Genomic DNA, 26,027 nt, shown 5'->3' with positions numbered 1-26,027 from the left:
TATCTATCTATCTATCTATCTCAAATCATACTAGTACATGGATAAAGTTAATAGATACATTCAAACTTCCAGGCTGAACAAAATAAGCACAAAATAAACCTTGAGCATACAAAATGAAGGTACAAGAGTATAAGGATTTTCAAAAGACATTTCTTACAGAGAAAATTGAATAGAAGCTTTAAAAAATGAATCAGATTAAGTATGAAGACCTTCCTTGGAAGATTTTTTATATTCAGGTGAAATTCTCTTAGGCTTAAGATCTGAGAAGAGGTATGTAAAGGCTTCCAATACATGCAAAGAATTTTCTTTATCTTGTGACACCCTCATCTTGGTCTGATTTTTTCTGGTTCATGAAAGCCTTTTTTTTCTTCTGTATTTATGCAGTAACTTTACCATGAGCTTCAGCAAAGTATAAGATAGTATCTTTTTCTCTTTTCCTTTTGTGAGAGTTTTGATTAGGATTTTGCTGTTACACTTAATATACATCTCATTCACTCTGTTGCTGTCTTCTGATAACACACTGTGTATTTAGTTTTTTCCAAAATAGTTTTTATAATAATCTTAAGAAAATAAATTTGTCTCTGTATGTATCAATCTCAGAAGGATAAGACATGAAACAGAAAATTTTAATATTCAGAAATGCATGCTAGGTTGAAAGAAAAAAAGATACCTAAGACAGCTATTTCTATGTAAGCTTATTTTTAAGCAATCCTGCCAGATGTGGAACACTGCCTTGGATTCAGTGTATCTTATAATGAAACTTCAAATTACTCAGAGACAAGTTAGAGATGTTAAAATTAGCATACAGAGATCTTAGTACCATGTCCACAGCTGTAGACTGTTATATCTCTCCAGAGTGACTCAGGTAACAGCACATAAAGCAAGAGCAAGAGCAAAGGACACAAGATACTAGAACCTCATCACCCTGAATTATCAAACCTTAAACTGCTTAAAATTTTGTGTCACTTTGATAAGGACAGGATTTAATTCTTCAGGAAGAGACAGAGGAATCCATTCGGTTTTACAGAGAATTGAGTACTTTTTTCCAGAACAGTACAGAAGAATCCAAACCAGCACAATTTCCTGTTTCACCAGACTGCAGTGATTTCACTGGAGTTTCTTGTCAAATATCTATAGATATAGATCTGCAGAGGTTCATACATTTAGTCTATGCAAGATTTTATCCAGTCATTTTCCACACATGGGTAGCCTCTGATGACTGAAGGAAATTCTGTGACTGTCACTATCCTATTTAAAACTTTTATCTATGATCAGTTTCTATTATGCATCAAGATACACATTTCATATATCCTGATGAGCTTCTCAGAGTTGTACGCATGCATGCCTTAGAAATTATTTTGTTGCTTAGATTCCTTTTACTAATCTTCTGGGTTCTTTCAAAGGACCAGATTCACATAAAGTTGCAATCATCTAATCACTTGACATGACACTGTTTAATGCTTAACTTTCTGCTTTCTGGCACAGAAACCAAATTCTCCTTTCAGGTAAATGTTTTATGAGTGTCCCAAGCCAATTAATGGAAGAATCACAATAGGAACCTGAGGAGGAGCAGTGCAAAATTCATTTCCTGTCTCATTTTGTCTGAGTCATGAAGCAGTGACCTGAGACAGAACACTGGGAAATCACTGTAATTCATTTTTCATTCAGCATTTAAACCTTAACTGAGATATTTCTAACAGATTACAATGTAATTGTTTTAGCCTGTAGAGAAAAAAAAGTTCTTAACAAAACAAATTCAAAACAGAATTTGGAGTAACTGAGAGAAAAGGTTCTGGTTTTAAAGCCATCAATACAACCTGCTGTGATCAGATAGTGGAGAACAATTTGCCTACCCCTACTTAATATTTTCTTGAATTTTATAATTAAATATGAGAGAAGTGTAAGTTCCTGTGAGAGCACAGAAGCACCTAGCTGTATATGGCTGTACTGATGGGGTTTTTACTAGGACTACTTCTTTGAAGAAATCCCAGTTTGCCAGTCATCTCCCTTAAAATGAGCACTCTCTTGTTCCAAACTGTGTTTATAACTTTTTTATTCATAGCATTGGAGCATGTTTTCTTTGCCCTTCCTGCAAATTTGAATTGCAACCACCAGTTTCTGTGGCAATTTTACATCTCTCTTGTGTAGGTGCAGTTTTGTTCCATACCTATCCCCCACCCCAAGAATATGACTGATAAACAGTTTAACAGGAATTGTTCTTGAAAATTCTGATACAGCTTTTAGGTTGCTGATTGCAGCTGCCCAAAAAAATTTTGCAGCTGTGGTAGAACAGAGAAGCCACTGACATTCAGAGACCAGGAAACTGCAGGAACCAGCAATGACAGATTGTGAGCATGGTGCCATTTCTCATGTATTCTCCCACCTATTGGGATCATATCATTTGAACAGAAAAAGCCTTCAGTTGATAGGTCACTGTATTTTCAGAATTTCCAAATAACAAAAGCCATTGCAGAGAGCTTAAGAATGGTGTATGTGTTGTTTTTTTGGTTTTTGTTTTTTGGGGTTTTTTTACTACAGTGTGCATTAGAAGTCTAAAAAGTAATGGCCAACACATTTATTAATAACCACCACATTCCAAGAGTGCTTTCCTCTCCTAAAACAAAGAGGGAAACACATTTTATTGTCACAGGAGGGTATAAAGCTGTCTATAAGCCACGCATCACCAAAACTGTAAGTTATGTACATTGCTTATAGCTCTATCTTTACCTTTTACTGTGATTGACTGCTCCTCTCTTTTACCAACACATCTTTTAAAAACATTTCTATTGATCAAACTTTGCCTTCCCTTTCCCTCTTCTAATGAAATGTCAGACTTCTGTTCTTTTTTTCAGTTTATCTCTGATCACCATTGTCTCCTCTACATCACACTTATGAAATTTCCCCCCTGTGCTTCTTGCGTATAAAATAGATTTATATTCTTTTTGTTTATACAGTGATGGTGCTGTTTTACTGATATTAAATTCTTTACTGGACCTAATCCTTGAACAAAAGTTCATGTTTGCACTAAAGTTCTTTCCACAAAGCCCATGAGGTGTCAGGCATCAAAAACTGCTCTGAAAACTGATGAATTGTAATTGGTAGGATAACCAGAATGTACAGGTACTTTTGATTTACTGCTGCTGAATGCCAACTCTATCTGTCAGATTGCTTCCTGAAGAAAGGGGTCAGTGTCTTCCTCAATGTACTCAGTAGTTATTTTGTTCTTTTGAAGAACAGCAGTCCTAGAGGTACTGTAGCTGCTACCCACCTTTCATATATTGCTCAGAGTTTATGAAAGCAGATTTCAGTCTTTGTGAGCTGAGAGTGACTTCGGAAGCTTGAAGTTATCACCCAGAGCTAGAAAGAGAGTAGCCAACTTTGGCTGAGTCTGAAGACTCATATCTTACTGATGTGTTCTAAACTGTGAATGCAAAACTGACTGTACCCAAGAGAGAAGATGAAGAGGAATCCTGGAATCATTACTTTTCTGTAGTGAGATGAGGACTAGCCATGAACTGTTAAAGTGCTCAGTGCCAAACCTCTGGTACAAAAAGAAACCCAATACAAGTTTCTCATCATCTTGAAGAAGAGTAGTACAGAAAAGTGGAGCATTTTGGAAAAGCCAACATTGAAACACTCCAGGGATGATCCAACATGTGATTCATGACTGGAGGACATACATAAAACACAACAGGGCTGTGATTTAGTATGTTCCTGCTTTAGTATCTTCCAGTGGCTAGACATTGTTCAACACTAACTGTATTTCTCTCTTTTTCACAGAAGGTAGAAATGCTATCATTGTCTCCCACAGCTTCACCTGTGTTCTGGTTTGAACCTTTTCTCTTGGAACTTTGATTTGTGTGGATGTGGAAGAGGGGAAGGAGGCAAAAACATTCTCTCTAGTTTTGCTTTTCAGAGCAAGAAGTCAGTTGTCCTAATTGAAATCTCTCATCCTATTTAAAGGCTGCTTTTAAACAAATTGAATGTGTAAATACTTGCATCAATACTGATTATGCCTGTCTTTGTATTCTGAGAGCTTAGATTTAAATCTCACTCTTGCTGGGACATTCTTTTGCTCAAAATAAAGAATCTCATGTCTATCCTGCCTCTAATGAAGACCTGGAAATGATGAAGAGAGTCACTGAAAATCATGGTCTGATCATGAAAGCAAAGCATTGGAAGTCTTGACGGAGAAGAACCTGATCCTGACAAAGAGAGGCTGATAAATTGCATAATGCCTACCTCTGTGTCCTTTTGGAGGCAAGAAAAGAAAAATCATTTTCTACACGTGGACACATATAATTTACCTAGATTTATAACAGGAATTATGATTAAGGAGAAATTTGATCATAAACAGTGGCATAAAACAGTAAAACCTGGCATAAAACAGTTACTAAATATATTTCCACAGTGAATTGTAATTTATAAAGTGCAGTAAAACTCACAGTGACAAAAATAACCATGAACTTTCACTTTATTCTGTTTTTAAGATCAGATGCCCACTATGATTCTTCAGACTTCATGGTGAAAGCTAAAATAACTCTCTCAACCCATAGAGGTACCTTTACTCCTTCAGTTTTAGCAATGGGTTAAGTTTCTGAGCTGATGCCTATTACACCAAATGAACTGAAAATAATGTAGAAGGCTTTTGCAATATTGACTTACAGAACAACAAGACAAAGAAACAGAAAGGTCTCACTAGGCTCATGTACTGGTGATGTCCCACTGCTGTGAATACTCAGTGGTCTGGCCAGCATCTCACAGATTGGCAGCATAGAACTGGGAAAACAACATAGAGGGGTGAACCCCTTTTTACTAAATAGAGTAGGAAGAATGGAAAAAATAGTAGGAGAAAGGTCTAGAAAGCTATGGGTGACATGAAAAATGTTAATAATGCATTCACCATTTTCCAACAGCAAAAAAAGGGGCATTATTTTAAGTCTATATCTGCTAATCAAGGAAAACTAGCAGGAAATGCACTAGTTTGTTTTAATTTCTACATTTTTGAATATTTTGAGTCAATATCTGCTGTTCTATTCTCCCAGGATAGGACTTGCTATGGTAGATATTAAAAATTGTTTTTTAGAAGATGAGAAATGAACTTTAGGTTCAGTGTTAAATCTAAATGACAGAGCAGGGCTTATTAATTTTCCTGAGCCCATAAAGAAGTATACTCATTTTTTCATTTTCTTATTTTTTTAAATGCACTTGAAATGTAGAGATTATAAAGTGCATTGAAAAGTGGTACAGAGAAAAAAATTAAAAATAAATCAGTTTTTCTCATTTGTGCAATCAAGAATCTGCAGCTACTTTTTTCACAAGGAATAGTGCACTTTTATTCCAGTAATTTTCTCAAAATAGAACCTATGCACTCTTTAAGATGAAGAAATGCTGTCATATAACCACCTCTGCACAGAAAAGCCACAATTCCAAAGGGTGAAAGGAAAAAAAAAACTACTGAAGAAATAATTGGAATCGGCACAGTGATGGACAAAGACCAGTATATTAGGTACATATCTGAAAATTTTACCTCCAAGAGTGTAGACTTAGCACATGCTCAGATGAGCATCACTCCTTGGGCATCCTCTCTGTGGCATAAGCTTTACCACAATAGCCTTGCAGCTTTCATTAGGAACTGCTCACACTCCTTATGGATTGTTCCTGCTGATGATGCTGTTAGCATTGACTAGAACATGTTCTGGTCATGGACAGGTGCTGCTCACTAACTGGTTAAGCTGTGTATGTGCATTTTATTGTGCACATATATTTACACATGCAATATACACATTGCTGCTCTCTAATGCAAAACAAAAGATACAACTGCTAAGTTGAAGAAAGGGTGGAGGGGGTGGGAAATGAGGTGATAAGAATGCCATTGGAATTTTCTCCCCAAGAATACCCACCATAATGACCCCATCAGAATTTGCAGGAAGATGGGCATGAGAGTGACAGCACAAGAACATGGGAAACATATCACCACCAGCAGCACACTGCTGGCTCACAGTCAGCTTGCAGACATCCAGATTCCTCTCAGCAGAGCTGCAGCCCGGCATGTTTTCCTGTTACAGGCTATACTAATAATTTAATTTCACTGTTTCTACTTTACATACACCAGCACACTAAGTGGACTGGCAGCACTACTTCTTCCTAAGCATGTGCTTCTTTTGACTTCTGCACAGCCTTGTATTCTAACTCCCTCTGGACTAATCTAGCTACCTCTGTGTAAAACACAGCCAGCTTCATTTACACAGCCCCGCCTTTCTCTGCAATTTCAGTGTTTATGGCAAAACCTCCTCAAGTTTAAGTCTTAGCATTACTTGTATGGTTATGAGCTTGCTTCTCACAATTGAATCCCTTTTTCAAAGAAGGTCACTTGGTTTGTTCAGCCTAGAGAAGAGGAGACTGAGGGGAGACTTCACTATGCTCTTCAACACTTTTGTGAGCACAAGCAGAGGGGCAGATCCCATCTCTTTGCTCTTGTAACCAGTGACAAGAGTCAAGGAAATAGCATGAAGCTGAGTCAGGGGAGGTTTGGGCTGGATATCAGGAAAAGATTTTTTACCCAGAGGGTGGCTGGGCACTGGAACAGCTTCCCAGGGAAGTGGTCACAGCACAGCCTGACAGAGTTCAAGAAGTGTTTGGACAACTCTCAGGCACATGGGTGCCTGGTACCGTGCACAGGGCCAGGAGCTGGACTTGATGATCCTGATGGGTCCCTTCCATCTCAGCATATTCTCTGATTCCCAGATTTCTGGAATTCTCACTTTTGAGACAATCCTGGGCAGGTAAAACCACCTAGAACTCAAATATTAAGCAGAACCAGCAAACTATTTACAACACAAAATTATTCTCTCTTTTAAGCTGTAACAACAGTTGTTAAAACCATGTTTTTCACTCTGACTACATGTAATAATATCACCTCACTTACAAAATCAGCAGAGCTTAGCAACCTCTTTCAATATAGCTTATGCTAGTCTTCTGCATAATATCCCACAGATGCTTAGAGAGCTTATCCTCTGAGAAGGGCACCTCTTGAGTTAACTAGTCAAATCCTGAATAAATATTCTCTACTTACAGTCAGAGTAATGATCTCCTCTGCCACAGGAAAGAGGCATATGAAAATTTAACATTTTGTGTACATTGATTCCATTTCTACTGTTTACATTTGTAACCAGAAAATTGTCGATTGGGCCACGGCAACTGTAATTTTTCAGATGTTGTTCGGTATCCCATGACACATCATTCTGTATGAATGTTCTTCTCTGTTGTAGAAATAGAAGGTAGCTGATGGCTACAGACATTCAGGACAGTATGTAACATTATGTCCTCTGCCTGCATGGAACCATATCTAACTTTCCAGAGGTAATCAAAGCCACAGATTCCTCAAACTTCCCTCATCTCCTCCAGGGCCTAAGCAGTAGCATGGCTATTCTCCAACATGTTCAGCTTTAAAACATATTTTTAAAAATATGGTAGCATGTACTTTGAGAACAATAATGATGAACTGCAATCTATCACTCAGATTAACAGAGTTGTTAAATGCATTATATGAAACTGATTTTAAGAAGTTTGGAAAGTTCTCCTAAATACATTTCTACTTGTATTCCTTAGCTAACACTGTTGAAAATAGACATCTCCCCCCAGCCCCCCTCCTTTTTTAAAGGCAATAACTAAAGTAAAGAACAAATTAGGTTTCAGAATTTTGGATCTATGAAGCATTCTTACACAGGCATACTAGCAAATTTATGTAGGTTTCAAAATCCTTTTCATATCAGATGCCATAAATTATTACATTTTAGTTGAGGCCTATTTAGACTGTAAAGATATTGAGCTCTACTAGGGTGATGAATATCATCTCATATAGATTGAAAGAATAGTAAGAACTAGAGTTGCTTGAGTATTCCATTTCTAATTCATTCTTGTATTGTGAAATGGGAAAAAAAGAATGATACTGCTGCTTAATTTCTGCTTTAAGCAACCAAGAAATGACAGCATTCACAGAATGTGATACTTGAGCTATTAGAAGGCAGGTTTGTTTCCCTCTACCCTTGTAAAAAAAATAATGAAAATATGAAATCAGTATATATTAAAGGGTTTTCTGTGTTTTTTTTTCTATTAAAAGATATAGATGCTACCTGGAAATTAGGTCAAGTTAAAAAATCACAACCAATAAAAAAGCCCTTGAAACTTCATGTTGTTTTTATAGAATTTTAGTGTGTTTGCCAAAAAATACAATTTACTGTCACATAAGATTGACATAATCCTAATTCTTTCTCATTTCAGTGAGTAAGTCTGAAATATGAACAACTAAACCTCTCTGGAAATATGCAAGCAATTGAAATGTAAAACAAAAAACCTAAATCTAAACTTACTGGGCAGTGTAAAATAGGTATTGGCAACTGATTGCTGAACATTTTCATGCAATCCTGTTGTCTTTGTTAAATTGAAAATTACACAAGTAGAACTCTCAAAATATTAATTAAAAAATAACTCAATTGTTAATGGCCTATTCAAGTGCAATAACTATGGTTTTTTTCAAACACTAAGAATATGAGTGGATTTTTTCATTGTTTAGATGTTTGGACAAATGGTAGTTCATCCTTTATATACAAATATACAAACAGAATCTGAATATTTACACAAATATTCTTTGGTCATATAATATATACTGAATTTTCCCAAAGCAAATGGATAATAAAAAATAAGATATGAAGGTGCTTTCCGCTGGATCTCAAGGTTACAGGATAGATATCAATGTTTCATAGCTCTGAAATTAACTGCTGTGTAGAGTTTTTTAGGGTTTTGTTGGCTTTTTTAAAGTTGTTGACAATAAATTTCAATCTCAGTTTTATATGGTACTTTACAAAGAGTTACACTTTGAAGCATTATTGCACAAAGAAAAGAATGGCATTCACATTCTGATGCCAACGTGTACTTCAAAATGAAAGCCAATTCAGCTGACTCTTGAAGGAGGACCACTTGTTTATTTGCAACAAGGGTATAGGTTCCTCAGTATCAGAAATTACATGATTTTAAGATACTCTATACTGTGAATAAATTGATTAACTTTTATCAGAAAGTTGTAGCAGAAGACAGATTCAGAGAGAGAAACAGAGACCAGGGATAGAAACACTGAATAAATAAGTGAGGAAGGGGGGTGGTCTAAGAAGCCCAGACTACCTTTCCTTTCCCTGGCACCATACCTTTCTTTACCTCCATCCTATCTGCCCCCAAAACCCACTCATTCACTCAATCTAATTAATAAGTCTGTGAGCAGATAAAGCACTCAATACTTCTCCTTGACTTCAAAAATATCCCTGAGAACATCCACTTGAGCAAATATATTGGTTCAACTCATAGCTCATTATAAGTCAAAACACTATCTAATTTCTCATATTTTTCACTCTGCAAGATCCCAAGAGTACTTAAATTTCTATACTTGGGAGTATTTTCCCCAGTGATTGCTTACATGAATAGCTTTTTTCATTTAAGTCAGTGAACATTTATCCTATTTCCCTGACATTCAGTTTGTCTCCTTTCCCTCTCCACCTTCAAAAGAGTTTAACCAAAGTTTACTGTGCTCAAAGACAGGTCCTTTAATGTAGAGATTAACTTGGTGATGACTGAGGCTTCATCCTCTTTGTTCATAGTTTATCCTTAGAGGGATGACTCCCAACAGCAAAGAGGAAATGTCCATAAGCTTTTGCCCTTCTACTGCACTACTAATGAGCAGAAACACTGCAAGGAGGGAGGAGAATGGTCCTTCTTTCAAAGTAAACCTCCCCCATTGGGATAAACATAGCAAAATTTACTACCAGAGAAGAGTTTGTGACAACAACAAGGAGTGAGAGGTATCTGAGAAGATACATGTTTTATGTAAGACATTGTGAGTTTTCCCACATGGTTCTAGTTTACTCATGATTTTTTTTTCCACAATAAAGACCAACAAAAGTCAACCCTGTGAAAAAAAATTACTAAGAATTTGGGCGTTCATGAAACATTAACGATATGACAAATACAGAGTAAAGAAGTACAGGGCAAGCACAGAGCTTCATAAGAAGCTTTCAACAACTCCCAGCAAAAAAATAATTTCTTCTTAAAATGTAGGTTTGTGCAGTGGGTATTCACTGCCATATAAAGATGCTGTATTTTCAAAGCCTAAACCAGTATTTCTATGTTGAGTAAAATGATCCATTATCTTAGAGGTCTTTTATAAACACAATGATTCCACATTTCTGTGGTTTCACTGAAATTATAATTTCAATGTAACATCACATTTGAGACAAATTCAGATTATTTTTTACCTTTCTGGTAGACAACAAACTTTATTGGAACATCAAGAAATATAGCATAGGGATGATTAGGGTTTATTACACTTTTCCCCAGCGTACACAAAGCCAGTATCATAAACTACTGCTGTCTTCTCCCATGAGACTTTTAGTAATCATCCTCTGTTACTGTGTGGACCTGGAACTATTTACATTCTGAGCATTTTCACATTGACACTTGTTTAAGGAGTGAAACATATGAATTATTTTCAGATGTCTGGGTTTCAATTGCTCATGCATACAGCTAATTAGCCATTAGTTGCATTTTAGCCCACTTATTAACCTTAAACTATCAAAATCTACTTCTGCTGCCTGTTGATGATTAGATTATAAGGATACTTCCCACTTCTCCTATGAAAGATGTTAAAGTGCTGTAGCACAGAATACACTGTCAACTCCCTTGTGAAGTCAGACAACACTAAGTATTTCAAAGAGTAATGCCCTTTAGAAGTTTACAAATCAAGATTAGAGTTGGCACTAGAGTCTGGTGACAAAGTCTAGGGAAGAGAAGACTGAGAGAGGATCTCATTAAAGCATATAAATATGTCAAAGGCAGGTGCCGAGAGGATGGCACCAGACTCTTTTTGTGGTGCCCAGTGACAGAATGAGGAGCAACAGCCAAAAATTAAAACACAAGAAGTTCCATCTCAACATGAGTAAGGATGACTTCTCGTTGAGGGTGGCACAGCACTGGAGCAGGCTGCCCATAGAGGGAATGGAATTTCCCTCTGTGGAGACACTCAAAATCCACCTGGATGTGTTCCTTTGTCACCTGCTCCAGGTGACCCTGCCTTGGCAGTGGACTATATGATCTCCAGAGATCCCTTCCAGCCCTAATGATTCTGTGAATCTATGATTCTGCGACAAGCAGAGACACGTTATGAAATAAACATAAAAGACAAACAGGAAATCAGTAACGATTTCAAATCAGAAATAGACCAAAAATATCCTGGAAGAGTGGGAACACTAGACTCTTTTTTGTTAGATGTGGATAGTTTGTTGGTTTTTTTTAAGAGCTACATTTGCTTTTCATTTTCCAAAGTGATTTCAGTAGAAATCCTCAAACCTTGAAGAACAGGTTTGTGTTTGACTGAATAAGCCCTTTTCATCTACAGTTCTGTAACCACCCTGAGGGAGTTCAAAATGCTCATAATGATTTATTTAACAAGGTTTACTCACCTCAGCTGTCAAGGACAATTTCAGAACAAATACTGAAACCAGGATAGCTACTGTAACTTTCAAACCTGACACTGATGATTTTATCTTGTTCCTTATTTTTTTAAAAAAAAGTCTAATTGGCATATTAAATTTGTGACTTTAACTGACCAATAATATAAAAAATTTTTATGTGGTGCAATTGTTTCATTTGCCCTGCCTTAGTTAACTCTCTGTATTCTCTTTCCACTAGGCAAACCTACTCTGCAGGATTTTCTGCAGGGAAAGCGAATATAAGCTTTTTTTGACGTTAGCTGTATCTCAACAGCTGTCAAGACTTGGGACTAGTACTACATTCTTGCTGTCACAAGGAAGCCAAAATTTTAAGCTCTGTTTCTCTAACAAGACCAAATTTTTAGAAAAGGAAAATAAAATAAGTCCCAGGTTTCATGACACACTTTTCAGTTTCTTAATCATTGTATTGGTTAAGAGGAAGACTCCTGGAACACTTGTTCCAAGTTTTTGCAAAAAAAATTTCTTGCCTAGAAACTTCTGCCCCAGGGGCTGTGGGAGAGAAGAAATCAACTTGTGAAACAACAAAGCCATATGCCCTGCCATGTGAAAATCCCAATTTCAGAAGTTATCTCTAGGAATAGACTTCAACTGATTTTATGCCTTTTTTGAACTACTAATGGAAAAGAAAATAAAGGTAGGGGAGAGTATTATATAATCAATTGTTCACAGCAGTGTTGCAAGGATCTTAAAGGAAGTGAGCAACAGGCTTTCAAACAAGTCTTCTTTAAAGCAGAAGAAAACTATAAAACTATTAATGTTACTGTAAAAGGGACAGACTATGTTGGAATGTCAAGGCGAAATAAATCAACTACTGAATTGCACTTGGACAAGCCCAAAATGGTTTGTTTTTATTTTTTTAACATTGATTTATGACAACCAACCAAGATTTTTGTCATAATGAGGATGAAACTCCAAATTTTATCACAAGAAGTGTGACAACTGTTTGATTTCAGGAGTTCTCATTCTCCAGAAGTCCTTTAAATGAATGTTTATAGAAAGGCCAAAGAACAGACCAAACATAGAAATCTCTCTGCTAGTCTCCTACTATTCTTCAGCTCTGATACAGCTTTGATGACTTTCATACTAATAAATTTGATCTTCTCTGATCAGTCAGTATTCTATTCCATCTCTGTAAACAGAGATGGGAAGACAGAAACTTCAAGGAAGATACAAACACCTATACTATATCTTTGATGCTATAGAATATTCAATTAATTTTCTTAATAGTTTTTAATATTTGATTTGTTTTTTTTTTTAATGATTATGCTGAGTTGACACTTTATATAAATATCAGGCACGAACTCCAAAAACTGTTCCTTAGTCTGTCACTGTAAAACGAGCCAGGATTTTTTAATCTTTCCTCTGTACCTGTGCATCATTACAAACATTTGCTCAACTTCATGATGCCACTTCATAGTACAATCCCACAGTATCCTATGAATTTTCTACTAATCTAGTTAATCGGTTCTTCAACTGATCAACTCGATTTTCTCAGTGTACTGCTTTTCATTCCACTGATTACTCCATTTTCAAGGCATTAAAAATCTTACTGGCTTATAGAGTTTCACTACTGATCTTCAACTATAATAAACATTTACTGTTTTACTGTTTCCTACCCTCTAGCTGTTCCCTTTCCTTAGAAATCTGTTTTATGTGACTCAGCAGCAGACTTCTGAAAATTTAGAAACTTCCATCAATCCATTATTCACACAGCAGCTAACTCTTCCAATCTGCCAAGAAGTTTTAGGGTAGATTTTCTCTTAAAAAAAACCCCAAACCAGACATGTTGATTGTTCCTAACAAGGCAATATTTAGCTGTGTGTTCACCAATTCTATTCCTAAGTATTTTTACTATTACCTTACCTGATACAGGAGGACATCAGTACTTGTAGCTTCCTGGAGGTATCCTAAAACCCTTTTTGCCTTAACAGTCAGTGTCTTGCCTGAAACTGACTTGTCATTGAAGATATCAAAAATTTCTAATGCTCATTTTCTCTGTTTATTTAACTATCACTCATATAGTCTATTTTCCAAAAATTGATTTTTTTAACACTCACATGCAAAGAAGGAATCCAACCTAAATGTTTTCTAAGTTTCTTGTAAGTGAAGAGAGAATAAAGTACAAAAACATGTAGTTTTTCTGTAATGTCCCTGGCTTCTCAATTTTTTTAATCAACCTTGCTCACTGACACCCTGCTCTTGAAATACAGAGGGAAAAATGTGTTAATAGATAAGACACATTGTGCTAGTTGTTCTTCAAAGCCTTTTTGATCTGCGTTATATCTTTGTTCAGACTAACAGTTTCAGAATTTATAATCTTTAATTTTCTTCATTTGGACAATACTTAGACATACCAGTTTTCTGTAGCACTTTTTGGAGTCCATTTCTAAGTACTCCATAATGACAGATAACCTCTATCATGGCTGCTTTAGATCTGTAAAAAAGAACACTAAATATTCAGAGAGGAGGGCACCCAATTTTCTAGTTCTGTGAATAGAACAGCCAGAACAGACTACTGGTTTCCATTTCTGCTTCCAGAGCTGTTTACCACAAATCATAAACATATTTTAAATGCAAATGTGAATGAGATAATAAGCATGGCCAGAAAAGCCTTAGCTGGTGAGGCTCTATTCTCCTTCCTTCCCTGGCATATTCCAGCACGTCACTGCATAGGAGTTCCTAAATGCTTGTATTCTTTTTAAGTGCAAATTTATACCCTGACTGTCTGTGATACTTGATATCTGCTAAGTGAAGTGACAGGAGATTAAATCAACACCATGAGGCATCACAGTCGGTGTGCCTTAGAAACAATAAAACATCAAGCAGACTTTAGCTAATTTGGAGACTGTGCTTTGATCATACTGAGCAGAAGAAAGTCATAAGGAACCTAACAAATAAGTTATGGATTCTGGAAAAAAAAAGCCTCTCTCATTAAATCCCTCACTTTGCAAATAGTTGAAAGATGTCTGTGCTTTACTTTAATATCATAGTTAAGTGCCTTTCTTATTCAATAAATATGCCTTATATTACACTTAAAGTTTCTGAAACCATATTTTTTTTTTCTGCATTAGAAAACAGAAAGTTTTGTAATGCAGAAAAAAAATTGCAAATTAGAAAGTTATCCTGATGACAACTTTGACTGTGAAGGAATTGGTACCACCATTGCAGAACCTCTGGCTAACTTTGCACTTTTCAGCTCAGATATTATACACACTTGTTTGCAAACATTTTCATACTCAGTAAGAATTCAGGAAAAAAGGCAAGGTTTTGTTAATTGGAACTCTGTAAAAAAATTCTGAGATGGTATTTTGAACTATGCATTTGTGCTCAGATCATTGTCAGAAATTGAGAAAATCTATACATTGCTATTATTTGATTTTTTTTTTCTGTTAAATTTGAGTGTTGAAGTATGAAGGATTAGAAATAAATTCAGTAATGAGGGCTGGTATCTTGCCTAGGAAAAACAAAAGTTACGGATGCTTCTTGTTAAGGAAACTGCCCATCCCTCCAGGAGCCACTGTCAGTCACACTCACACACTGAGCTGGGACTGGGTCCCCTTGGCAGCTGCACCCCACACTCACTCAGCCACACCAGGCTTCTGAGCTGGCTCAAACCCAGGGTCCCACATCAGAGTCTCAGATGAACCAATCCTTAAAATAATTTAATCTTGGTCCAGTAACTGAATAACAGACAACCAGTTTGAGCTGGTCCCTCTGAGGAGGAGCCCCAAACAAAGAACCTCCATAACTTTTATCCTCCTGCTGTCCAAGCATAGGAAAGTCTGGAGCCCTTGGCTCCTGCAGGGTCTCTGAGTGTGTGTTCCCTGGCCAGGCCACAGGTCCCCAGGCCCTTTGCTGAGCAAAGGGTCAGAGACTCCTGACCGGTCACCTCAGGCTGACTGTCCCAGAGCTCAGCCCGTGGCTGCTGCTGCAGCTGCCCACCGAGATACTGGCACTGAATGCATCCCTCAACACTTCTCATCAGGACATTCTTCCTTTTCTTAAGCAAACTCAAAAGTGAAAAAAGCTCAGAATGAATTATAGTTTGGATATGTAGTGTTTTTATAATCAGCTTCATAAACAACCTACAATCACATTTTCAGGGGCAATGTCTCCTCTCCTTCTGTTTCATACATTGTCAGAAAAGAATAACTTTCTAGCATTGTGGTTGGTGTACTCAGAGAGTCAACATAAAGTCAGGGTCGTGAAAGGCAAAAGGGCCAAATGAAAAAACCAAGAACTTACAGAAGAACTAGAGCATTGTCATACAAGAAGTAAGGATCTAAAAACCTTGTACCACCAATATGTGCAATTATCTTGTATAGATTTAAGTGGGAAAAGCAGAATTTCTAGTTTGATAGCATGACATAATGACATTTGTCAAAGACAAATGACATTGTCATAGATTTTTCTAACTGACACATAAATCCTTATTCAGAAAAAAGGAAAGAAAACTTTAGGACCATCCAGGTAAGAGATGTATATGTGTTTTATAACAATCTAGAGAATTTTTTTCAAAGAATAATGACAAAATCTCATCCAAATTTCACAAAGAACTTCAGGACTACAATATCATTTTTAACTACTGTAACATATGAAATCTATTGTCTTGCAAAAACAGAGTTTAAGATTCTAATAAGTATTTTCTTGATGGGCCTATAAATTTTTTTTGTCTTTATAATGCAAATATTAGGAGACCAAACGTTAACATGCAAGAAAATTAATTACTGAACAGTCCTGTCTCTAGACACAGTAATTTTAGAATATGTGGTAGGTGTCACTTGCAGTGATCTGTAAGATCAGATGTTTCATTCAGTTGTAGACTCAGGTTGTATATTTGGAGTTTAATTGAATGGAGTTTAATATTCTAATTAAAAATAATTTTGCTCATGAATAAAATAAAAGCCGATGTGATTAATTAATTTAAATACTACTGTAACTTTCTGAGAAAGAGCAGGAAAGTTTCTATTTGATTACTACATTGTGAGAGGTTTGTTCACTTGATTTTAATTTTACATTTAAAAGCATGCGTTATCTGCTTAAGAAAAGCCTGTTAACCTAATTTCAAGTAAAATGTCAAAATACTAAAAGCAAAATGCATAGGGAAAGTCTCACAGTATCCAAAGGGAGTTTATTCTGTAAAGACACTCAATGTAACTCCTTGTTTTTCTCCATCTAATTGCAAAAGTTTTATTTCACAGTCTCCGAAATTCTGACTGGGTTCTGAAGGTGGGAAAAAAAGTTGAGTTTTGATGAAGCATTTAAGAATCTGCTAGTTTTAAAACCTTTAAAGGCACTACTGCAAACTAAGGCAGTGGGAATGTCTGTACCCACACAGTAACTTTCTGGGTTGATGAGTAGAACTCTGCAGTTCGTTACACCAGCAGAAATCAATGTCCTTTACAGACAGAACAGAAGCATAATCTCTTACAAAATCTGACCTCAAAGATAACATTTATGAAACGCACATATTATAATTACAAACATAAAGTTACCACCTGTAACCATTTTCCAAATGGAAAATTCAATTTAAAAGTTTAGTTAGTATTTATTTATATTTAAGTTTGAACCCTATGGTTATGGATCTGAATTTAAACTAATCAAAAAACTGACAGATATTAAAGTACATTAGAATGTTTTTTCCCCTTGTAACACTGCACTGTTTTTCTTTGGAGCCTGCTGGGACTTTCAATTATGAAATCAAATCTCACCTCATCATCTGTCATCTCCAGGGAAACAAAAACATGTTGACCTTACCTCCCACTGCTTAGAAGGATGAGTCATTTCTTTGCTTCATTTCCACATATAAAATGCACCTGCGTAAGCAGTTGCTTACATTTTATAGAAAATGTTGTATTATGCCCAGCAAATTAGACTCCCAGAGGTTGCCCTATGCATTAGCCAAACACTTCAGTACTTGAGGAATTGCTATTGCTCTTCTTGTCACTCTTACTGTGTTTTTTCCTAACACAAATCTTAATTAGTTACCAGTAATAACCTAATCAAGCTTGTATCACACTTGCATCATAAAGGCATTTTAACTGATTGATAAGTGAAAACTGCATATAAAAGTAGTAGCCTGTAGTACTACAAAGCTAAAGTAGTTTTTAATGTAAGGCATTATCTAGAAGCAAAGGTTTAGAAAAAAATATTCAGAAGTTTTATAATAAACATGTTGATTATGGGTGGATGCTTTGCAATCTCATCAAGGTAATGTTTTATTGGTACAACTAAAGTTATTTTACTGCAGTAAATGCTGGTATTGAGATGTTTTCATTTGAAATTAGTAAAGAGCAATGATTAACCATTCATTACAAATGTAGTGGATTAAGCTTTAATAGCTCTAAAACATACAGAACAATGTTTATCGTGGTGGAGTTCAGTGAAGTGGTTATTTAAACAGGTTTTACAAATTAAGTCTGAGAAGACCTGCATCATTTGTATGACCCACACTTGCTTACCCTGCAAACGGGGCATGATACTTTCAACAGTTGCTATAGCAATAACAGTAATGATTTTTAAGCAGTAAAGAAGGTGCTTCAGTAAAAATCACTTCAAATAACCTTATCTAATGATAACTCAAACTTTATTTGCTCCTTTTTCCTAATTAAAAAAAATACATTTTACAAAGGCAATTGTTAGTTAGCTACATTAAAGCCCTGAAAAAAAAAAGTATATGAGTGATATATAATATACACAAAGAAAGTATCTACATTTTTAGAAAGAAAAACTCATAAAGCCTACAAAGATTTTAAAATTGGCGTAACAAAAAATATGCAGCTAGCTGAGGCTTAGATTCTGCAACTTGCATACAGTAAAATCAAGTTCATGACCAGAAACATTACACCCATCAGCAAATACTTGTTGGACTGTACACAGAACTTGGTGTCCTATGAAGTGTATACCTACAGAAACATGGATATTTATAGATATTTACAGTCAGTAACACTGCCTATAAATATCTATAAATAACACTGAGGAGTAAAAAAAAAAGCCATGCCTTTCAGATGAGAATTCTGCTAATGGCATTGAAGCAGTATCTTATTGTTAACATTGGAGTTCAAGTGAACATTGCTTATATTTGCTGTTATGGATATGTTCCAGAACAAAACAGGCACAGACAACCAAACCAAGAAACCGAAATATAAAATTGAAAATACCCCAAATTAATGAGTGCAACATCAGCCATATGTGGATGCACAAATAAACATTTTATGCTTACTATATGGGAGACTCCCAGGAAAAAAAGTCATTCTTGGAATATTATTTATTTACTTGGTGGGAACGGGCAAGTTTAAAAGTATATTCTAAATAATAAGAACAATTAAAATAAGTACTCATTATTTTTACTTGTACCTTTGATAATTTTTTTATTCATCAGTACAATGGAAGTCTCACTTATGCACACATTTGTACCACTTATGTTCAAATCTAAGTAAATATTTTACTGAAGTCAACTGGTTACAAAGAAATATATTTCTAAAATGTATGAGACTTAACTACAACATTATTTACAATTGAGAAAGAGCAGATTATAATATGTACATATTCTTCTCATTTCTGAGCCTTTACTGACTCTCATATTAGTAATGATGAAGTAGGTTCAAGCTAGCCGTTACTGACACAAATTTAGAAATGCATATTGTAGCCAGTATTTTTTAGATGTCTGAAATATTTCATAATATGGTAAAGAAAGGAGGTTCTAGCTATCTTAGGAAAACATACAAAGGACCAGAGCTGTTACTGCACTAAAGACATAGCCCTGTTTATGTTTATTTTCTGTGCGTTTCCAACGTTCATTTTGCACAGTTACATAGCACAAATTAGAGACTCAGTGATTTACGAACCAAAAAAAAATAAAAGAGCTTCAAAATCCAGAAGAAATATAGAAGTTACTATAACCATAATTATAAAAACTGAAAAGATAAAAAGAACTCTTTTCAGAAGTTGGGATGCTGGCATTTGTAATGTTTTCTAATACTTCAAAATTCATAAATGTGTTAAGATGCCCCAAAGCACAAATTCCATCTCAAAAGATGGAAAGCAACAGCGTTTCATTTTTTGAAAACCCAGGAATTTCTCTGAGTCCCAAGATGTCCAAGCAATGTGTTTGTTCAAGCGCTTCACTGCACTGCTGTGTCAGACATGTTAGTGTGCTTTTGAAGAGAACAGAAACAGAAAGGGCATGGCTTTAAACCAGAAGGGTGTCTGCTGCCATTTCTTTCCCATGGTCTCAAAGACCTCTTCTGTGACCCCGGCAGTAATTTGGGGATGTAGGCTGGAGTAGGCAGACAAACATAAACATAAACCCAAAGGTGACAAAGCAGACATAAAGAACATTGTGTCTCATTCTAAACCAAAATTCAACGCACAGTTTCTATGCTAGTAGTGCCAATTCCTGATCAGCCATACTAGCTCATGGAAGAATATCTGAAATAAATTATCCAACTGATTATCTAATCATAAACTTTGCCTAGTAGAAGCAACTAAAGTAAAATACAATGACTTTATACTGAAGTGCTCCATATTCAATGTGGGTATAACTTTCACTTCATACTGTGGTTGGAGGATTCAGGTGGTTTGTATTCCTTAACCAGGAGCTGGCAATTCTAATACATATAACATGCTGTTAATATGAACAACCTAAATCTTAAACAAAAGTTTGAAGGCTGAATTTCTAACCAAGCAATTCTTCTATTTTTATTTATGCGAGCTACTGAGGTTCACTGCCTGGACTATTGACCACATAGGAATGTATATTCTGAAATTCTGCCAAGTCCTTGTCCTCACATATTTTTTTATACAATTCCTGAAGCTACGATCTTTAAGTGAATAGGAGATAAATAACAGAGTTTAACAGTTCTTTACTTGATCTTGAGAAAGTCTATTCAATGTGGAAGAAAAATCCAGTGAGGTTACAGTGAAAAAAATCTCCCATAACTAAGGAATTTTGGATGAGTCAGTATTACAGAACTTGGCTCAATTTTTCAGTCTTGAACAGGAACCTATCTTTCAATGTGATGGCTGTCCAGTAGTCTTAAATAAAAGCTGTAAGATTTAATGGTTCACAATTTTAGAGGTGGTCAGGATTGTAACTTAGCACCAGAGCATCACTGATACTCTATTTCCTTTCTACATTTGAGGTTAAGGAAAAAGGCAGAATATAAAAGGCAAACGACTACTAGAGGAAAAAAATAACATAGACAGAAGAATCAACTTAAGAAATAAATAGAATAATAGACCTATGTGCTTCAATGAATTATATAGAAAAAAAATTAAATCCCTTCACTTCTTTTCCTCTACTGCCTTTTGATAGAGACCAATGAAAAAATAAGTAGAATAAATGAAATCCATTTCTAATCCTGATAATGAAATTCTTAGTTTATACTCTTTAATTTTGAAATTCAAAATTTTTAATTTCAAAGAGCTAAAATTAATTCAATACAAAATAAATATTTTTTGGCCTAAAATAATCAGTGTTGTAACCACATTCACATAAATCTAGTCAGCAGGTGAAGCTTGTTTACCAGATGTCATACAGCCACAGCTAAAAGCTGCAGCTGAGTGTCTAAACAGGTACTGATTCTCCCTCTTCCAAGTATTATAAGTACTCATGGAGAAATAGGTGGGCTAATCAGATGCAATGCATCTTGGAAGAGTTCTATATTTTTGGGGTCTGATGGTCTTTCAGATTTGGAAGTCATGGTATTTATAAAGGTCTGAAACATAGTCTACTTATATGAAAAGGGTTTGCAGAAGCCACAGAAACCACAAACATCAGAATAACTGAAACACCTGGCGTTAAAGTTAAATTTCAGAGGAAATACATAATTTCAGAGCATTACATAATATGAAATTTGAAAAATGCCCGTCAGAATAAGAAATGTAGCAGATTGTCCAGTATCAGAGAGTTTTCTTCTCTCTTCAACAGAGAAAAAAATGTATACTTCATAGTTCTTACCCCTCAAATGAAACATAGATACTGACAGTCATGCTGAGGTTAATTCTTGAAGGAATGTTTAGATATCTTTCTTTTTTATATTGAGGTGTATAAAAAAAATTTCTATTTTTACATCCATTCTACTAGTAATTCTGCCTTTTTTTTAAAATTCCACTTCCCTCGTAGTATTTCTATTTTAAAGTATAAAAGCAATTAACTTCTGGTCACCAATAAAAATGGCTATTATTTTTACTAATATTTACAAAGAGAAATATATTCAAAACAATCAATTAAAATTGATGTATTTCAAGTGGTCTTTGGAATCTAGAGTTTCCAACTGGAAACTAGAAAATCTTGTCCTGATTTTCAAGGAGGACCCTGGAAACTACAGGCCTGTCAGTCTCACTTCAATGCCCACTAAAATCATGGAAAACACAATTCTGGGGAGTATTGAAAAACACGTGGAGGACAACACAGTCATCAGTCACAGCCAGCAGGGCCTCACGAACAGGGAGTCCTGCTTTTCAAACTTGATTTCCTTCTCCGACAGGGTAACTCACCCAGTCATCTAGAGAAGCCATCAGGGGTAATCTTTTTGGACTTCAGCAAAGCTTTTCACACTGTCCCTCACTGTATCCTTCCGGAACAAGTGTCCAGCATTCAGCTGGATAATCCTGTTGTACTGCGGGTGAGAAATTGGCTCCAGGATTTAAAGACACAGCGTTACCTATGATAGAACCACAGCACTGGAACACAATTGCTGTTCTGTGTAAGGAAAATTATTCATTTTTCTTTCAGTCCTACTTATATCCTGAAAGACTGGATAGGAACTAATAGTTTTAAAGTGACTACCTTCAGTATATTTTATCCCCTGCAAACTTTCCTGACTTAATTATTGTGATACTAAATAAATTCTGAACAGCAAATAGTTCTAAAAGGTCGTTCTCAAATTATTCTTTTAGAGTTAATAAACTCTAAAGTGTAAAACCTGCTTATGATACACACAATGACTGAATTGCCATTTGATTTAGTGTTTGTGACACTGTAAACTGCAGCATTTCTTTGGTATTTGAATATATGACAGTTTGCTAAAAAGCAAATCATGACCTAAGTAATGATTAATGACCTTGCACCTGCCCAGCTTGGAAGAAAAAAAAAGAACGTTTACAATAAATCATGCCAAGATAGGCAAAATATTTATTTTTCTTTAGTCCACAAAACAGAAAATAGTGACTGAAAAGCTGTAAGATACAAACTTTAGATGGAGAGCAGCCTTTTCCAGCACATAAGGACAATTAAACATTTTTCATTTGGTATATTCTTGATCTATTTAGATATGCAGAATAGGCATAGCCTTTCTCTTCTGCAAACAAGCACTTAGCAACTGCTTAGCTATACGTAAATGGACAGTGTTAGGAACAGTCATTTAAAGGTATTTAAGGCATCTCTAATTTCTGAAGCAGAGCTAAGACAACAAAGACTTGAGAAAAATTGTTCCAGCTCCACATTGTGTACTAACTAATAGTGAAAAATGTGTTTGTGCCTTTCTTTTCAAGAAGAAGAAAAAAAGAAAAGCTATATATGAAAAATTGCTGGGAGGCCAAGCCAAGTCACAGGGCAGATTACTGTTAATCAAGCACAATTTTCTCAAGAGTATTGAGTAATCAGTTTAATCTTTGTGACATGTTGACCCATGTGACATCAAAAGAAAAAGTAGGTTTGGCTTATGAAGTCATTTTATATTTTCCATAACTGCACATAAAGATTTACTGGCTACCTGAAATAACACAAACCCTTTGGTCAAAGGTTTGAGGTGCAAAAGCCACTGTTGCTCACAACTCTACAAGACTGTTAAAATTTGAGATAATGAGAAGGTAAAATGGTGAGGCAACATGACACACTGTAGTAGGGATACTGCTTTACTCATGAGAAGATATTACCTCTTGCTTCTACCAGAGTAAATATAGAAATTTTTAAGACTTATACTTCGACACAAGCTGAGGAAGAGTACAGGCACTTTATCTTTCTTCAGGCCAATGATATGTACTATTTCAAGTCTTGTTCCTAAACGTGTCACCCTGAATATCCTATCGTGTTACCTCACTGTGTATACATTTGTTTTGTCTTGTCCTAACGCTACAATGTTCCCCGTCCATCTACATCATACAATTTTTCCTTTTTACCTTCCCCATCCCACAACTTGCTTCATTGCAAACACATATAACAGTACTTTGGAAGATTTGGTTTTTTCCCTTCTTTTATTTTCCACAGCACATTAATCTCTTTACATCTGTACACATATGACTGATCTGAGAACAAAACTGAGACTTATAACTTATGGTTAGCCAACAGTTCCTCTATTTTAACAATATCCATGTAAGCTGAAATCCCAACTGAAGGAAAATAATTATTTTCCTTTTTTGTTTTTCAGCAGGAATTCACATTATTTAAACTTCACTACAGGTGTCAAGTTTGCTAAGATTTTGAACAATGTTTTTCAATTACAGGACCAGAGACCTTGCACTAGAACCCAACAGCGCAACCCTCCTGTTGTGCTCCTCTCTGGTTCAGATCCCAGTTACTATCACAACTTACCCCTGCCAGTGAGCAGGTACTCGCTCAAGGGAGTCATACAGGAACCTCTCCACTTCCTCAAACAAGATGGGGAAAAAGCTGAACTGACAGTGTTTACACTTAGAATGCTGCTAAATCATCCCTTAGGATGACTTAACTCCAGGGAATGTAACAATTCCTCTGAGGAACAATCTGTGCATTTGGGATACTTTTCATATTATACCAAATAATAGGTTTTCCAAATAAATAATCAGAGAAAGACTTACTCGGAGGTTCTTATGACTCTAAAATCCCTTCTTATTTTAAACTGCAGAAGTTGATAATTATGATTCATTTTCAATATATTCAAAATAAGGTTTAAGAGCAAAGCATAATTAATTCAATAACTGCTCCAAAATGTACATGCAAAGTGTGAGCTACATGGAACACCTCATATCTTTTATTTGCTATTCTTCAAAGAAAAGCAATCCTAATTGATTTAGGCTCCTCAGAACCCTCTACACAAAAGACATTTTAAGATTTTCAAAGCAGTACACTTGCTATGCTGATGAATGTTATCCCACATGTTATATAGTTTGGTTGTTCAAAAATCTACAGTATAAATCAATCTTAAAATAGAATGCTGATAGTATTCCAAAAATGATGGAAAATCTTTTGAGTTACAAGAAAAAAAACTTCCCTAACCCAGAAATACTTGTACTAGTAAATGTATTTTTTGTTGTTTTGTGTTTGTTTGTTTGTTTGTTTCCAATCATATGGAAGTTAACTATGCCTGTAGGAAGTTTCTTAGAGTAATATTTTTCAAACACAGAAGATGCTTTTGAATATTTTCCTGTTCCCAGAGTAGGTGATGCTCATAGATCTAACTGGCTTTGAAACTCCAAATGACAGGAGATACTGAGTGGCATAGATACTGTTCTCAAATTACTTAATACCTGAAACTCAACATCTGCTGTCATTGGCTGGTATGCCAAGAGTTTTATTCCCAATATCACGATTTTTTCTGCTTTAAAGTAGCTGGGAATATCGAGCACAATGAGTCTCTGAGCAGATGGACAGTGCATAGTCTAGAAGACATTTAGATATTACTAGAACAATTTTGATGATTAGAAAGCAGAAGATATTTGTCTGCTCAAAAGGTTATTTAAATTTACTTTAATACAGAAATCTAGAAAATGTCAAATTATGTAGAGTTTCTAAATGAAAGTTTAATTTCTTAATTTTTTCTTGTTGTGACAGCCATTTACATAGAGTTCCCACAGATTTTCCTATTTACCTGGCTTGCTTAGAGGTCTGAGCACAAAGCAATCAGAGTAAAAAATACACTTAAAAGTTGCAGACCATCAAGATTTTTTTGCCTGCAGAGCAGCAGGTTGCACTTAAGTAAAACCAGAAGTAGGCCAGGCTTGTGATTATTCTTCTAGGTCTTTATCAGAACTCTAGGGAAAATGACTGCTTGTGAAAGAGGTCTGGAAAGTTACCAAGTTCAAGCTTCTAGCAGTTACAAATAAAGTGCAAATAATGGATCAGTGTTAAAAGCACTCACTTTGCATGAAATTCCATGCTAACCTACATAGCTAGTAACTTCACTGTGTCAAAAGTAATTACCTTCTTGATGTGGCAGATATAATAACATGTGTTTAAAAACAGCATATGATTACAGATACTGAGAACAGGGAAATTACAATGGAATGAATAGTAATATGTCTGGCCAAACTGATGAAAGACAAAGCTTAAAGGAATAATGAGAGTGATGACAAATCCAGTGAATATAACATAAACAATTCAATATGATAAAGATTAGGAGGCAAAGGCATCATGTAGTTTCAACATTTTTCAGAAACCAAGTGTACCCTGCTGTAATTGAATAGAACTTGATTAAGGAGAAAGCTGAAAAAGCATTACATTATAAAGAAAAGCAGTGTGTAAAATCCAAGACCCTGAAATTTGCTTTA

The 26,027-nt window shown here is 35.5% G+C and overlaps 1 protein-coding gene across 1 annotated transcript in view; it reads right to left on the bottom strand.

Annotated features, from left to right (window-relative positions):
• The window catches only part of EYS (eyes shut homolog), a 703,265-nt gene that overhangs the window by 299,927 nt on the left and 377,311 nt on the right, over positions 1-26,027 (bottom strand). The gene's annotated exons all lie outside the window — the stretch shown is intronic.

This window comes from Ammospiza nelsoni, chromosome 3 (genome assembly GCF_027579445.1).
Source record: "Ammospiza nelsoni isolate bAmmNel1 chromosome 3, bAmmNel1.pri, whole genome shotgun sequence".
Lineage (NCBI taxonomy): Eukaryota > Metazoa > Chordata > Aves > Passeriformes > Passerellidae > Ammospiza > Ammospiza nelsoni.
This window is presented reverse-complemented; position numbering and strand designations above follow the sequence as displayed.